This window comes from Lathyrus oleraceus, chromosome 1 (genome assembly GCF_024323335.1).
Source record: "Lathyrus oleraceus cultivar Zhongwan6 chromosome 1, CAAS_Psat_ZW6_1.0, whole genome shotgun sequence".
Lineage (NCBI taxonomy): Eukaryota > Viridiplantae > Streptophyta > Magnoliopsida > Fabales > Fabaceae > Lathyrus > Lathyrus oleraceus.
Window position 1 is genome coordinate 72,227,302 of NC_066579.1, and position 18,413 is coordinate 72,245,714.

An 18,413-nucleotide genomic window follows, 5' to 3' on the forward strand; every position below is an offset into this window, starting at 1 on the left:
GATGTTGTTGCAAGCCCAAGCTTATTGTTCATCATGTTACTCCGACATCGAGGTGATACTGTTCCTTTCTCTCTCTCTCTGCAAAGTTTCATGGTTAAATAGCTATACTACATAATAATATTGTATATATACATGATGTATCTCTTTGGATGTTTAAATGTTGTATGACATTCTATTTATGCATCAAATATGTAAGCATATGAGCATAACAGCGAAAATTGCAAATCATTCTCATTGTGTGTTGCTGACAAAATAACGGATGGTTGTTTCCGTCGAGGACGAGGTCATTAGGACATAGAACTACATATGCATCTGAAATTTTCGGTTGTTTGACTGTACTTCTTTTTCTGTTATGCTTGTTTGTGCAAATCCAGTTTAATGTTATATACCTTTTCAATTTAGTCTGTAATAATATTTGGTGTGGTATTATTATATGATTTACTATCTCCTGTTGAATATCATGTTACGTTGAATAATAGTTCCTTTTCTCTTTTTGATGTTGTCAAAGGGGGAGAAGAGCATGTACCAAAGCCAAGCCAAAATACTCACAACAATTAACAGTTTGTTTTGCAGACACAGTTGACACAGTTTGTTTTGCAGACAGCCTTAGATTACAAAAGAAAGGGGGAGTGTGTATAATGTGTGTAAATATTCACTACAACAAACAAGACCTTAGACAGCGCTTTTTTTAGCCTTAGACAGCGCTTTAAAGCGCTGTCTAAACCTCCGCTGCTAAAGGTTTAGACAGCGCTTTTTTAAATCTTAAAAGCGTTGTCTAAGCCCCCCCCCCCCCCTTAGACAGCGCTTTGGCCAAAAGCGCTTTCTAAGACCCTCCTATTTTAATTTTTTTAGGTATACCTTAGACAGCGCTTTAGGAAAAAGCGCTGTCTAAGGGGGGGGGGGGGGCTTAGACAGCGCTTTTCAAAAAGCGCTGTCTAAGCCCCCCCCCCCCCCTTAGACAGCGCTTTTTCCTGAAGCGCTTTCTAAGACCCTCCTATTTTAATTTTTTTAGGTATACCTTAGACAGCGCTTTTCAAAAAGCGCTGTCTAAGCCCCCCCCCCCCCCTTAGACAGCGCTTTGGCCTAAAGCGCTTTCTAATCCCCCCCTTAGACAGCGCTTTTTACAAAAGTGCTGTCTAATGTATACGAAAATTTTTGAAGCTTTTGTTTTAAACCACATTTTTTCCAGGTTTATAAACCAGAATTTCTACCTGTTTTCAACCAGATTTTGACAGACAATTATCACATTTTATACATGCCATTTTGGCCTTTTTTCTACCAATTTTTGGCTAACAAATATATATATATATATACCAATTCAAACCAATTTTGCCTTAAATGTATCAAAATATATACAAATTTATGTACACATTTACAAGTCATTACATATACTACAAATGTACACATTAATTACACAAATTTATGAAAAAACATTGAGCTCTATCATGAATTGACACCACTCCTCTTTGATTTCGTCCACTTGATCCTTTGTATAAAATGCACACTTGAATTCCTCAAAGTACTACATAATAATATAACATATTTTGAATTAATTCCAACTATTTAATTATATGAGATATGTGTAAATATAAAAATAACTCATAAGTTAGAAATACATACATCGGTGGAAATCACTAATCGGCCCAAAGCAAGAGTATCTCGCATAAACCTCAACATGAAATACCCGCAATCTATTTGATTACGTTGTTGAGGACACTACATATGAAAAAAAAATATGGATTATAAATCCTAAGTTTTATCAAGTGTCATCACTAATATAATAAAAAATGTGGTAATTAAAAATATACCGCCACTTTAATCCATGTAATGCAGTTGGCGCCCCTCCTTGAGGTTTGGATATCTCGTTGGGCCCGAAAAGCTTGTAGGACGCTAATAAAATAAAAATGAAGCAATTAGAACAATTCACATAAACTAAGAAAATTTTTGAACATTCTCACTTACGTGTCAATTAGGACCTTCATATCCGGGTATGTTGTCCAATCATTTCCTAACGAGTCAAGATAATACACAATTTTTCGGATAGGATTGATTGCGAGCAACAACCAATGTCCACTGTAATGATTAGGCAAATGTTAGATGGTAACTTGGAAAATAATTATAATAGATGAATTTAGAATGAAATGCTAACCAGGTATTAAACGGTATAAAAAACAACTTCTCCGCATCTTTATTGTCCATGAGGATCCGAAGAACATACTCCGTCACGGTATGCGGTCTACTTAAGATTAAACCTAAGTTGACGGTCGCGGGTGCTAAGAATCCAAATGACTCGTCCAAATCATTGGGGCGCATCAATTTGTCATACAAAAACCTAATATAAAAACATCATTAACACCTCTTTTGAAACATAAAGTAAACCGGATTAACATAAAGTAAACATCATTAACATAAGTTGTTTAATTAATAAAACAAAGTAGACCGGATTTACCTAATATATGTATTGACAACGTTGATGCCGATTTCTTCATGACCAAAAACTTGCATGAAGTCTTCATTACCAATCATTTGGTCGTAATCAAAGCCGAAAATCCCTACCTCCATATGTACATTCCGAACACCTCCGGTCGGTATATCGGTCATCTCTAGAAATGTCCTGAGGCACGACCTATACTTGGTGGTAGGTTTTTTCCTAGCTACGGTCTTCTTAGCACCAGAACTTTTTACCCGTGCGGAGGCGTTGCTAACCCTCCTTTTTTTGTTGTGCGGAGGCATTGCTAACCTCATTTTCTTTTGATTTGGATTTTGTGGGAGTCTATTTAACATAACCAAGGAAAATATGTAAGTAAAATTTTAAGCATAAATTTTAAACTTTGAATATACACATTAAAGTTAACATAAGTTTTAAGCATACCTCATATCCTACGCATATGAGGTTTGTCGGCCATGCAACAAACGAACCTACTGCTTCGTGCACCGTTGTTGCATCCGAATCATCGCTAGGATATGGTAATGCTGCATTCGGCTCAACTGCAATATCAACTGATACCTTCAAACATCCAGCAGGGAGCTCTCTAGTGTGGAGTAATACTCCGCTAACGTTATGCACTTTTCCCTTGCCAACCATCCGATAGTATGGTGACGACAAATACAGCTGACAATGGGAAATGCCCTAAAACCAATAATAACAAGAAATCGTTAATGTGTATATATGTCAAATACATAATTTAAGCAAATAGTTCAATTTAAGACAATTATATGTAATTACCTCTGGAATGTTCGGCTGAAAGGTACAGTTGATACTGTTTTTGTCCGAAGCATCTCTGTATACTGTTGAGGCGCTAGCCTCTCTTTCTCTCCTCAATGCATCAAGCTCAGCTTGCATGGCTTCCAGTCTTGCATGAAGCTCCCGATTACTAGGAGCCTTTCCTTTTTTAACATTCAGGGAGGTCGGAGTGACTCCAAATCCCTTACCCCTCACCCGACCAGAATACTCAGGGACATCTAATGCCCGACTAAGTATGCCCTTAGTATCATTGGGAGATATAGACTGAGATAGCTCCTCCTGAAAAATCAGATGAATACCGTATACTTGTCAAATATTTGTGTATAAAAATGTTATTCAATTAATGAAAAAATGTTATACTTACACATTTCTGGTATACGTGTAAAACTTCTTCTTGAGGAACTCCAGATTTGCCCACACGGGCTTCCTTCCACAAAACATGTGCAGGAAGAGATGTTTCTGAACTTTCCTCCTTCTGCAGCTACACATTAAGTCATACAATTTGATCAGATAAAACTAATATATGATGAACAAATTTGTTATCGCAATTTATAAATACTTACCATGGATTGTTCTAAGCGTCCATATCCGACACGTCCTTTTCGGTACGGATATGCGGGACTTGATGCTCTTTCCTGATTTGTAGCACTTATTCTTTGAAAAACCGGGTCTTGTCTTTTGGATTTGAAAGCTTCCCATTCTTCAGCCGATATCAAACTTTCATATTTTTTAGGAAGTTCCGCATCCACAAAATTACCATCCGCATCCTTAAGGAACTTGGATGATAAAAATGTCTGAAACCCTCTTAGAAGCTTTCCGGCCAATTTCATACAAAAACCTCTTCTTTCTTCTTCGATGTTAAAACATCGCTAAGAAAAACATACAGATTGATAGTTAGTATCGGTAATTGAAAAAACATAATTGATACCGTATAATTAAGGGCCAAATGATTGTACCTTTATCTCACTCCAAATTTTTTCTTTCGACTCATTCAGCTCTTTGTTTCTCCAATCATCACATGTAATGGGAATTTCATTCCTTACTAGTGCACCGATAAAACTAGTTAAGGTATGCCCATTAGGTTCTATAAGCTGTCCCTGGTTGTTCCAACAGACATCTAGTATGATGCCTCGAGATCTTCCTTGGACCACCCTCCTCATTACTGTGATGCCTCTTCGAATTTCTTCTTCCGCGGATACTTTTTTACTAACTTCCTCCTGTTGGTTATCAGCCATGTCTAACCTGTAATAAACCAAGGAAACCATCAAATATCAAATATAACTTATAATCAAAGCAATTGAAAACAAAAAAATAAAGAAATCATGCATTATCAGATATAACTTATAATCAAAGCAATTGAAAACAAAAATATAATGAAATCATGCATTATCACATATAACTTATAATCAAAACAATTGAAAAAAAAAATAAAGAAACCATGGATAATTTACCTAAGTCACTAACATCTCTTTCTTTTCTTTGTTGGAATATTAATCACTTGTTTCTTAGCAATGCGTACGGATGAATTGATCCAAATTCCCTCATTATGATCGTTTCTTATATATGACTCATCCGGTATAAGATCCTCAACTTCATCATTTCTATTCAACTCATTCCGTCTAATGCATGACTCATTCTCAACATCAATATCACATTGATCGACACCGCTATCATCAGTCACTTTGTTAGAGAAAAGCACTATAGACCATTTTGTACTCTTCGGGTCATTCACATAGAACACTTGTTTAGCTTGAGATGCTAGAATAAAAGGTTCATCTTTGTACCCCACCCTAGTAAGATCAACTTGCAAAAATCCAGACTTATCCATTCGTATGCCACTACTATTCACCCACTTGCAACCAAAGATGGGAGTCTGAAACTTCTCGTAATCAAATACCCAAATGTGCTCAATAACTCCAAAATATGACAAATTTGCATATTTGGGGTTTAAGTCCTTCATACTTGATATATGCATTGCTTCAGCTAGCACGGTGACACCACTATTTTGCATAGTACTCTTATCATCTTGTTCTTTGGTATAAAATGTGTATCCATTAATTGAATATGCGCTATGAGAAAACACATGCAAACTTGGACCATATGCCAAACATCTCAACATTTCTGTTACCGAAGAAGGATCTGAAGAGCGCTTCAAATAAATATGATCCTTCAACCATTGTATGAAACTTTGATTGTGCTCTATAACTATCCAATTTTCATTTCTGTTCGGATTTAACCTTCGGAGTACATCCTTGTGCATTTCAACATATGGCTCAACCTCATTATTATTGTGCAGAACATACAAATGAACTTGATCCCGTTCATCCCTTGATATTGTCACAATTTTATTCCCAATTAATTTTTTACCTTCCATTTTGTCGAAAATCTGAGCTCTGGGGAGTCCAATCGATTGAACGTTAAACAAATATTCAGTACAAAACTCAACAGCTTCTTCAACAATGTATCGTTCAACAATACAACCCTCTGGTCGACTTCGGGATTTCACGTACCCTTTTAATATTTTCATATACCGTTCAGCAGGGTACATCCATCTCATATATGCTGGTCCACACAACTGTGTCTCTTTCACAAGATGAACAACTAAATGAACCATTATGTCAAAAAAAGACGGAGGAAAATACATTTCAAGCTCACACAAGGTAATTACAATCTCTTTTTGTAGTGTTGGTAAGATCTCGGGATCGATCACCTTACTACAAATTGACCTAAAGAAAAAACACAATTTAGTTATGGCACTTCTTACTTTTTCTGGCAAAATAGAACGTGTACCTATCGGTAGAAAATGTTCCATTATAACATGGCAATCATGTGTCTTCAAATTCTTCAACTTGAGGTCTTTCATAGAAACAAGTCTTCTGATATCAGATGAGTATCCTTCTGGAACCTTAACTTCACTCAGAGACTTACACAAATTTTTTTCTCCTTTCTAGATAAAGTAAAAGCAGCAGGTGGTAGATATGTTCGTCTTCCTTTCTTCACGGGTGCTAATTCAGTTCTCATTCCCATTTTTAACATGTCCTCCCTTGCTTTAAGGCCATCCTTAGACTTGCCTTTTATATTGAGTAATGTACCGATAACACTTTCAAATACGTTTTTTTCAATATGCATAACATCGAGAAAATGTCTCACGTACAAAGACTTCCAATATGGCAATTCAAAAAATATCGACCTTTTCTTCCACCCACCTTTCACAATTTTATGTGCAAAAGGCTTGCCAAACTCAGTACGCACATCTTTCACCTTTTCAAAAACTTGTTCACCTGACAATGCGGGTGGAGCTCTACGATGTTCGGTGTCTCCATTGAATGCTTTTCTCCACCCACGGTAGTGATGTTTAGAATGTAAGAATCTACGATGACCGAGAAACACATTCTTCTGGCAAAGTTCCAATCGAATCGTATCGGTTCCGTCTTCACAAACAGGACACGCACGTTGACCTTTAATGCTATACCCAGATAGATTCCCGTATGCTGGAAAATCATTAATTGTGCCAAACAACATCGCCCTCAAATTGAAACTTTCTTTCCTATATCTATCATAAACCTCCACACCGTTCTCCCACAAAATCTTTAAATCTTCGATCAGAGGTGTCAAGTATACGTCTATGTCATTCCCTGGTTGTTTAGGCCCAGAGATTAACATAGATAACATCATGTACTTACGCTTCATACATAGCCACGGAGGTAGGTTATAAATCATAAGAATCACAGGCCATGTGGTATGTGAGATACTTTGAAGACCATGTGGGTTCATTCCATCAGTAGATAATGCCAATCGAAGGTTTCTTGCTTCTGATCCAAACTCAGGATAATCATTATCAATCTTCGACCACTGTGGTGAATCAGCCGGATGCCGATACATTCCATCAATAATTCTTTCATCTGCATGCCAAGTAAGATGTCTTGCATCGGTTTCACTACGAAACATGCGCCTAAATCTCGGAATTATCGGAAAATACCATAAGACTTTTGCGGGAGATAATCTTTTCTTATATCGAGACAAACCGCATTTAGGGCACTCAGTTAACATTGCATATTCGTTACGAAACAAAATGCAATCGTTAGGACAAGCATGTATCTTATCATAGCTCATGCCAATAGAGCACAACATTTTTTTTGCCTCATAGGTTCGATTAGGAAGAACATTATCATCCGGTAGCATTTCTCTCATAAGGGCCAACAACTCTGTGAAACTTTTATCCGACCATCCATTGCCCGCCTTTAAGTTGTACAACTTTAATACCGCAGAAAGTCTTGAGAATTTAGTGCAACCTTTGTACAACGATTTCTCTGCATCGCTTACTATCCTCTCAAACATTTCAGGACAATCATGAAGATCTTCTTCCAGTGCTTCTACAATCTCTTCAACTCGATCACAATCGTATGTTTCCGTGTCTTTGTCGTATGAAGCATAGGTCGTATTACTTTTTCCACTCGATTCAACATTCTCGTTAATTTTCTCACCATGAAATATCCAACACTGATAACTTTGATCAATTCCATGCCTCAGCAAATGCGATTTCAATCCATGTGCGTCAACCTTACCAATATAACAACAACGCAAGCAAGGACAATGCATTCGTCTGGGGTTTTCAGCGTGTTGAACAGCATACTTAACGAATTCCAAAACCCCACTCTCGTACTCTTTGGTCATTCGATCGGCACAGATCCATGTTTTATCCATGGTTTTCCTACTTATTAAAGTAAACAATTAATCCAGACGAAAATACATAACTAAGGTAGTATCTTTGAATATCCTAACAATTATAAAGTTCAATAACGTATCCGATACGCCAATATACCAACTTTAATTACCTCATCACTTTCATTTTTTATATTACAAGAATCAAACTTTTTCTATTACAATATACCTATAAGTATACCTATAACTATATTAGAGTTCGTTCAATCATTTTATGGGAGAAATCTTGTTCCTTTAGAACGAAAGTGAGATGAACAACACTTTCACAGTTAAAAAGAAAAAAAAACTACCTATTCAATCTTCAAGTATAATCACTAAGGAAACATGAAGTTTGAACAATATTGAACATCTAAATCCAAGCCTAGTCATGACAGCCCCAACATGCAATGCATTTCAAAATTCATCATGCATACCAAGCAAGTATAAAGAAAATCAAATTGCATACACATATACATACACAATTCAATATACATACATACACAAACTAACAACTCCCAAATCACCAACTATCATTAAACATTGCATTTGTAACACCAGCAACTAACCGATTAGCATAGCATTTTCAACAAACAGTTAACCATAATTATCATAATTATAAATTTCAATGAAGAAACATGTACACCAAAGCATTAGTACATAGCATTACATGGCAAACTTCGTGCACATTAACATAACATACTTTTACTTCTATGACAGTTGCAGACCAAATTTACATAACAAGACCAAGCAATACATATTTTTCAACCAGCATACATCAATTCACGTGCAATCCATTAACACCATTTCAAAAGGGGGCATGAATGCATTGCTAACAATCATTTCCTACAGTAACAACCCTATTAATCATCTTAACAATGGCAGTTGTGGTGGATAGTAAAAATTTGATCAAGATTGCAACAGGGCAATGGACAAACCACAAGCATTGAGTGTAGATTCAAACAGGGCAGCCATATGCTAACACCAACCCATACACATACGTTCAGCCATGGATCTAATTGCACACATACAAGGCTATAATAAACAACAACGGGTTCATTCAAGCAGAGCAATTAACATAGGCAAAACATACAAGTGCAACAAGTATAAAAGAAAGAAACTATTGCAGTAACAATCCAAGTTATTTGAACTCATGGCATTACAATCAAACAAGCACATTTTTAACACCAACATTTCAGTTCAAGCCAAAGTCAAACAAGCAGGCGTTGTGGCATTGCATAACTAGTAAGCTAGCTAACTAACAGAATAGCTCAGTTAGCATCATTGACAAATCCAAGAACACTCCAACATTCTAACTTCATTCTATGACAGAAATCCCACTGAGTTCATTAATTTTTCTTACTTCATTGACAAATCCAAGAACACTCCAACATTCTAACTTCATTCAACTTCAAAAGATGGAAGAAGAGGAAGAGCATTAGAGCAGAACGTACCGTATTCAAGTGATCTCCTTGCGCTGCAAACTTCGATTGTTTGGGTGACGGCGGAGGTTCGGAGGTGAGAGGCGAGTGCGGCGGTCGACTGTTTCGGTGACGGCGGAGGGACCCTCGAAGGCGGAAAATAGGGTTTTCGGAAAATAGGGTGATATGGGGATGTCGTGTTTTGGAGTGTCTGCGTGATGTTGTGTGAGTTGAGAAGAAGGTTACGGCTGATGGAGATTGAGGGGAAGAGGAAATGGCGTAAGTTTTTGAGGTGAGTGAAGAAGAGGGAAAACGTCCGAACAGAGAACGAAAGCGCTTTTGTGGTCTGAAATTTTATTTTAATAAGACCTTAGACAGCACTTTTGTGGAAAGCGCTTTCTAAGGTATGCCTAAGACAGCGCTTTCCAAAAGCGCTTTCTAAACCCCCCCTTAGACAGCGCTTTTGGTTTTAATTTTTTTTTTTAATTTAAAGACTTTAGACAGCGCTTTACCAAAAGCGCTGTCTAAAGTCTATATTTAAAAGCGCTTTCTAAAAGCGCTGTCTAAGGGGGGGGGGGTCTTAGACAGCGCTTTTAGAAAGCGCTGTCTAAGACCCCCCCTTAGACAGCGCTTTTATTATTTTCTTGGAACATTTTCCGTGTTTGTTTTTAATTTTAACCTTAGACAGCGCTTTCTTTTAAAAGCGCTGTCTAAGATGCGCTGTTAAAAGTCATTTTTAGCGTAGTGATTGCATGTTGTTGTCTCTTTGGTTTCACACAGGTTGTCATCATCAAAAAGGGGGAGTATGTAAGGGCAAACTGTCATACAACATACGATCATAGGTTTCGATGATGACAAATGACCACCATGGATGAATCGGCATTGTCGATTCCACCTCTACAAAACAAATGCAACATATCACCTATCATATCCTTTTCTATGCTCATCTAAATTTCTATATTTCATACAACATATATGGATAAAATATGGTCATGACAAAATGCATGAAAACCACAAAAATCTGAATTTTTGCAGATTTGCAAGGTTTGAGTCGACCATAGGTCAGCGCATAACATAGTGCAGTTTGTCACGGGTCAGCGCACAGAGGCTTTGAGTCGACCGCAAGGGTCAGCGCATGAGCCACGGGTCAGCGCATAACACTGACCAGTTGGTGACTGGTCAGCGCATGGTTGCTTGAGTCGACCACAGGTCGGCGCATGGCATAATGATGTTGGCCACGGGTCAGCTCATGAAATACTTGAGTCGACCATAAGGGTCGGCGCATTTCCCACGGGTCAGCTCATGGAATACTTGAGTCGACCATAGGGGTCGGCGCATTTCCTACGGGTCAGCGCACGCCGACCTATGGTCGACCGCTCGTGCGTAAACTCAGTTTTATGAGTATTTTCCACTGTTTGAAAAGCTGTTATTTTTGGTTGGTTAGCTAGTTACTATAAATAGAAGTCAAATCACTTTTATCAACAAACATTTGTCAAATTAATTTCAAGTGTTCAAGGAAACAAGAAACAGTGAAATAGGTGTCCAAGATTCATCATCTTCATCTTCAACATCTCACAACACATCAACTACACACAACCATTTTTGATGTGCTTCGTGTTCGGTTAAAGGTGATAAGGTTCGAAGCTGAGATTGGAGAATCTGGTTCGGGTTGAAGCTTGTGGCAGGTTCTTTCTTGAATAAAACCGTTAGGGTTTTGTCCTCCAAGACTGGTTTGTGTTTGGGGTTTTTTGGACGAACTGCTTCATCAATATTCAGCTGAGCGAAGGTGATTGAGAAGAGGAAGTCTTCATCAGTCTAGTAGCGGATTCGGTGATATTGAAGGGAAGGATTCGGGTTCGATTCGTTGTGGTTGAGATCAGCCGGGCCGAGGGTTTGAAGAACGGAAGGTTCTTTAACAAAGGGGCTGGAATCAGAGGTCTATCAACAACAATCGAAGGTCTTGATTCATCTTGAATCAAGGAACAAGGAGAGGAAGCAGCATTCAACACCTTGAGAGTTCTGTTGTTTACTTGCTTTGCAATCCTTGTATAAACGGTTAAATTCTACAGGTGATATCTAATTAAATCATCTCAATTCTAAGTTTAGAATTGAGGGCAAACGTACCCCGAAGCGAGGACGGCGGGGGAACTGCCTCATCAAATCTCCGTCTTCTTTAATTTTCTGCATAATTGTTTTTCAGCTTAAAAATTAAGTGATTTTAGTTTAAGCATTTTTACCAAACATTGATATTAATTGAGTAAGAGATTAAAACTCTGTTTTTGAATCCAAAGTACAATAGTATATTGTACTAGATAAATTTGAATTACTTACTCAACACAAATATCACTTGGAGTGTTTATGCACACCAAGTGTTTGATAATTTGCCTAAATCAAAGTTGTCTTAAGTTTGTATCTAGTTTGATTTGGTATTTGGATCATCGGAACTAGGAATCCTAGTAAGTGAAACATATCATTGATTGTGCAATTAGTGTAGTAATTTGTATTTTCACTTTGTCTCTAATCCATTAGCTTAACGCATATCCGGTTTTCCAATAACGGTTCGTTTTAGACTAAAATTTTCCTTGGCCGCTTCCGCACTTAAAACAATTTTTCAAAACCAATTTTAAAATTGGTAGCGCCGACTCAAGTTTTTAATTGGGATCTATTCAACCCCCCCTTCTAGATCCGTGCCATAGTCTAACATAATCGTCTTTCGTTAATGAACTTTGACTTAATTCACCATACATTTTTCATAAATAAACTTTTCGATGAAAAGATAGTGATTGGGCTTAGGCCTCATACTTTTCGGGAATTTGAGTATTGTAGTAGAGCATCATGTTTGGATGCCTGACTCCACTTAAAATCAACTCAAATAAATCAAACTTGTTTTCCACCCTTGTGCGACTTTGAAAACATTTTCAGAAACGAGTATACTTTATCCATATGTAAAGGTTTAATCACTCGATATGTCTAAAGGATCACTCCTTAAAAGCAATCAATCTATTAGTTCTTCCTAAGTAGAACTACGTAGCCTTAAGTTCTCCATAACACCCGAAGATACGTAGAAGCAAGATTGAGAAATCTTATAACGCACATTAATGTAAAAAACACCCATTTAATAAAATATATTTCTCTTTTCTCTTTTCTCACTCGATAAGTAGAAGATCATAAACAATATCACGCTAACACTCTAACACGAAACTAACTAAATAGGTCACATTGAGTACAATGGATGTGAGGGATGCTAATAGCTTCCCCTTGCATAACCGACTCTCGAACCTGATTTGGTTGTGACATTCATTTCTTTTTTTTGTGTGTGTGAATTTTATCGATATTTTCCCTTTCCCTCTTTCGAAATGAATAAAATTATGTGGCGACTTTGTTTTATTTATATTTTGAGCATTCTTTACGCTCGGGAATTTTTTGCACCGACAAACATAGGTCCTCCACATGGCTTTGTGTGCTACCTTTGATGCCAAAGTATAAACCTCACCATATAGATATACCAAACCCATGAGGTTATTTGTAACTATTGTTATCATTTGTAGACATTGTTGGTCAGCCACCCAAGTGGCACGTCATTAGAAAGTCCTCCAACATCGGAAGGTCCAACATCTTTCGCATGTTAAACAAGTGGGATGATGTGAGGTTGTGATATAGTAAGGTACCACTCTAAGTAACCATCCACACACTCCCCAATCAATTGAACATCCAATACATGATATGTAATAGCACGAGCATAATTGACAACGTTAGTTGCAAACCATCTATCGATGACCTCGGCTGGAACAACAGGAGTTGGTCGAGGGATGTTCTGAACATACCCCAACTGGTGCAGAAACCTCTCAAGTAAGTTCTAGTTGCTAAGGCCTCCCATCCAGATAACCAGAAAAGAGGGAAGTGTCATTAAACTCTTGATGCACGACATAGGGTGTTCAAATGACATCGTCTAAGGTCAATACATCGATCATCCGTATGTACTCCTGAAGACCGCTAGGATGTGAATGTCTAGACTTCCATATCTTGGCCCATGGCGAGCCATCAGTGGTAGGACCACTAACACGATTGTCACAAATGGACGAGAAATGCTTGTATATCCAACACTGCACAAGAACATGGGCAAATCAGCAAATGTCATAAATAAGAACTAAATTAATAAGACATAACAAATTTTTATACCTGAAATTGGCTCATATAACCAGTAACCTGCCTCGTCTCAAAGATAATTGTTTATCTAAGGGCAGTATATAGTACAACCAATGTAAGACACCCTCATGCCTAATTGACATGGTTAAGCTTAGTAAATAGAGACATGTATTTGGCATCAATATATACATGAAACTTATTTATTAAGATAGTACATCCTACAATATGTAGCATGTAGAACCTAGTAGTTGCCTCATACATATATTGCTCCACTAGTGTTGCATACCTATCCTAGAGCCAAGATAGGCTAAAGTGAGTACCCATGTTAAACTTAAACTCTTTCATCACCTCTACCTTAGTAACCTCAAGTATTATGTAGGAGTAATACATGTAATCTCTTGGTTAATAAAAGGAGTGGCGAATGAGCTACCTGACAGTGGGATATGGAAGAGAGAAGAGACATCATCAAAAATAATTGTCATCTCACCAAATGGAAGATGAAAGGATGACGTCTCTTTATGTCATCTCTCAACAAAAGTAGACAATAGTGAAACGTCGAACAATGTCAGCGAACAATCCACCAACGATAGAAAGCAGCAATCATCGACAATGTCCCTGGCCTCGTGAGACAATTGGAAATCTTATAAATTTTATAGCTTTGCCCCGTGGGTTCCTTCAACGAAAGGCGGTCCTATAACAAATAAAGTAAAAAACCATCAGTTATTCTCAATGAATCAAAAATAAATAAAAACAAGTTTAAAATAACACACACACAAACACAAACACATACACATACATACATACACCCACATGCACAGACGCACATACACGCACATACACACACATACAGACACACAAACATATACACACACGCGCGCGCATGCAACACGCACACTCCCACATACGCATACACGCACACATGCACATATACATACACGCGCACACACACACACATACACACGTACGTGTGTGTGTGTGGGGGGGGGGGGGTTGCTAACGAGTGATCCAAGAACACTCTTTAAGAATTCCAAATAAAGAAAATATTTTATAGAAAGTTAACCATTTCAATATATATATATATATATATTCTTGCTATAATATCAATGCCACATGATCGGCATATCCGGTGAGCAAGGTAATGTCATTAGGCCCTCCGGGAAACCCTCTATCAGTGTGTATGGGTGACTCAATTAAAGTAAGAGCAATCACATTCGTATTAGCCGGAGGTGTCACCTCCGTATAATCCAGAGTAGTCATCTTCGTATCAGTCGGAGCAGTCACCTCCACTATATCACCTGGAGCCTTCGCCTCAGTATGATCTGTCACCTTAGTCCCAGCCAGTACCTGCCTATAATCCTGACCCTCCACCTCTTGAGTTGTTGTCTCAACATCGCCAACAACCGCAACATCGGGCTCATCATCCAGCAAAATCTCGGTCTCGTCCACCTATACCTCCTCTATGTTAGAGAGTATGTGGTGTGAGTTACTGCTCAGCCAACCTCCTCCTAGGAGAACCGGTTGGGACAACTCTATCTGCCTGGATATGCGAATCCTTGACGTCATTTGCCCCCGCATAAGACCTATCTGCAACTACTCTCCCAGCTTTGTCAATCTGTTTAGAAGCAATCATTTTGTCTTTTCCTCTAGTCCTAACTATAAAAAAAACAAAAAATATGAACTATTGGACTTTTTAAATATCTTGAAATTAACATGAATTTCTCGGATTTTCAAAAAAAAACCGATTACTATCTCAACCTCTTCTTCTATCGACTTTTTTGAAATATTTGGTAAGCATGTATGCAATTTTACCGGATTTTTAAAAAACGCCGGTAAAAACGCATGTGGTTTAACCATATTTTTTAAAAAAACTGGTAAAAATACATCAGTAATATAAGATTTTATCGGACATTTCAAAAATATTAGTAAAAATGCATGATTTTAACGGAATATGCGGTATAAAATTTAAATTGCCAATAAAACACAACTTGTAAAAATTTGATAGTAAACTCGAAATGTCCGATAAATCACACAACTTTTTTAAAAAATTGATATATAACAATGAAAATGTGAAAATAGTTTTTAAAATACAAGGATAATATTTGAAAAAGGAAGGTGCAATTATCAAAATCTGAAGGGTGCAATTATCAAATTATTAAAAAAGCTAATATTTAAAATTTGAGGGGGTAGAGGGCCCAAATCGTGGGTCTGCCCATGTTAGGTGTCACTAATATGATATCAATATTATTATTTTTTTAAGTTAAAGAAGTGCATAGACATTAATTTAATTAATATAAAATATATACTTATATGTCGAACAAAGTATGTTTTTTTTTATATTTGAGTTTGGAGGGAGTATAATGTATTAATGTTTGACTCGAAAGTTAATTGAACAAAAACATATTGCTTTCGGTATATAAAATTAGTGCCTAAATGTAGGAATTTATCGTATATTAATATGCCAATATATCAAGAGTTAAATATATCTTACTCTGATATAAAACTTACACTTGACACCAAAAAAACTTAAATAAAAATATATCAAGATTTTAGTTAAATACTTCCTCTTTCATGGGACATTTTGACTATCTCAGAATAGATTAAAGATTGAAAAACATATAAATAACATTGAAAAGAAATATTATAAATTATAAAAAGAAACAGTAATAAATAAAAAATATTATAAAAGCATAAATATTAATATTTATTAAAATTTAAATTTAAAACAAACTTTAAAAAAAATCTATACTTTAAAATTTATGATCATGTATAATCTGATTGAATTTATACTTTTTTTAATTTATATTTTATTATATCTGCTTCACTTAGTTCTAATTTTTTTTTTTGCAAGTGCATGTATTAGAAAGTAGGCATTAGTTTTTGCAAATTTTAACCTTTAAAAAAAGTAAAGCAATTTGATTTGAATGATAAACGAGTTTCAGTTAAAGAATAAAGATTCAGAAAATATCAAATTCAATTTCTAGTAAAAATAATGGGCCTGTTTGTTTTGCCTTTTTTTAAAAATGATTTTTATAATGTTATATATTTTAGTGTAAAAAAATTTTACAAAGAAATTTTTCATAAAAGTTTCAAATGAAAATTTTGTTTGAATAGTTATTCTTAAAATGTGATTTTAGGTATTTTATCATTTTATCGAAACTTTTTTGGATATCAAAATTTTAAACAATCACTTAATTTTGAAGCTATTTCAAATAGCTTTTTCTAAAAATCATTTTTGAGATACATTTTTTTTAAAATTTGTGATTTTCAGTATGTTTTGATCTTCACTAATGTATATTTATGTTATACAATGAACAATTCAATCTTTTAATTTATAAAAAAAAATTTAGAAAAACTTATAATATTTTAAAAAATATTTTTGTAAAATCCATTTTTAAAAATATAAAGAAAAAATCCATTTTTTTAAAGTTAACGCAAACTTGCCCAATATTTTTTTTAAGAATCGGAATACGAAAAGAAAGTAGAATGTCCCGCCCTCATATTTCTAAAGGACAAATTGAAATTTTAAGTTGCATTTTCTATTATGTGTATTATATTCTGTTTTTTATGAACATGCCGATTTACTATCTTAAAATATATTAACTATCATAATTGGGACACATGGGCTACCACCACCCCGTAGTTTTTGTTTTTATTTTTTATGTTTAAATTCATTTTTGAGATTTTTTTTTTAAAATAACCATCTTTTTGAAATTAAATACGAAAATAACCAAATTTTCAGACAAATTTCCAAAATAACCATGTTTGTGAGAGGATGCGTCGTGGGAGTTGGCGCATCCCTTGAAATTTTAGGGCACCTTCATATCCCCCTAAGGCATGCGCCCATGGGGTTGGCGCCCTAGTATATCCCCTAAGGGAGGCGCCCATGGGGTTGGCGCCTTAGCCTCCTCCTAAGGGAGGCGCCCCATGGGTTGGCGCCTTAGCCTCAAACTAAGGGAGGCGCCCTTAGGGTTGGCGCCTGTGTGTGTTTGGCGCCCTTAGGGTTGGCGCCTGTGTGTGTTTGGCGCCCCTAGGGTTGGCGCCTGTGTGTGTGTGTTTTTTAGGTGCCACTTCTTGTGGCGCCTATGTGTGTGTCTGTTGTCGGATTTATCGCCTCTATAAATACGATCACCTTGCATACAAATTTTCAGTCAAATTCATCTCCTAGTCTATATTTTCACTCAAATTCATCTTCTAGTCTAGTCCAACCATCATTTTTAATTTTCTTTGTTTTAACAATGTCTACATATATTCAAAAACGAAATGCTGATGTAATATTTTCTGCCGTTGCGGCTCCGATACAGGTTCGACTTTGGAACACAGATACGTTTGAACGTCTTAATCGGACGTTGTATAGTTGGTTAGAGGGAGAAATTGGAGAGGGTGAATGGATTAGAAGAATACAATGGCTTGTGTCCACGTTCAACCAAAGCGGAGAAGTGCGTGAATGGGTGGATATTAAGACCGACCAAGACGCTCGTAGGATGATGCAGTACATGTTCAAAATTGTTTTGATGGTTGTAATCGCATAGTTTTTGTATTCTAGTTGTTTTAATTGTTTGTGTTATTTTTTATGAACAACTGTCTTTTCGTCACAGCCATCTACTATGAAGTAAAATTAATTTTCCATATATTGCAACAGAGGTACTTTGAAATAAATTTAAGTTTCCATACATAGCAATAGAGGTACATCTGAATTTATCTGGTTGTGCTCGTTCTAACACTAGGACAATTATTACGATTGTGACCTGGTTGACGGCATGAACTACATAGTCTAACCATTTTGTTCGCCGTATCCATTTCGGTTCGAATTCGGGTGCTGTTAGGGCGACCCTTTTTCTTCCTTCGCATAACTTCGTTGTGCCAGATGATGCCCCCTTGATATTCTGGCCAATAATCCTCTTTTG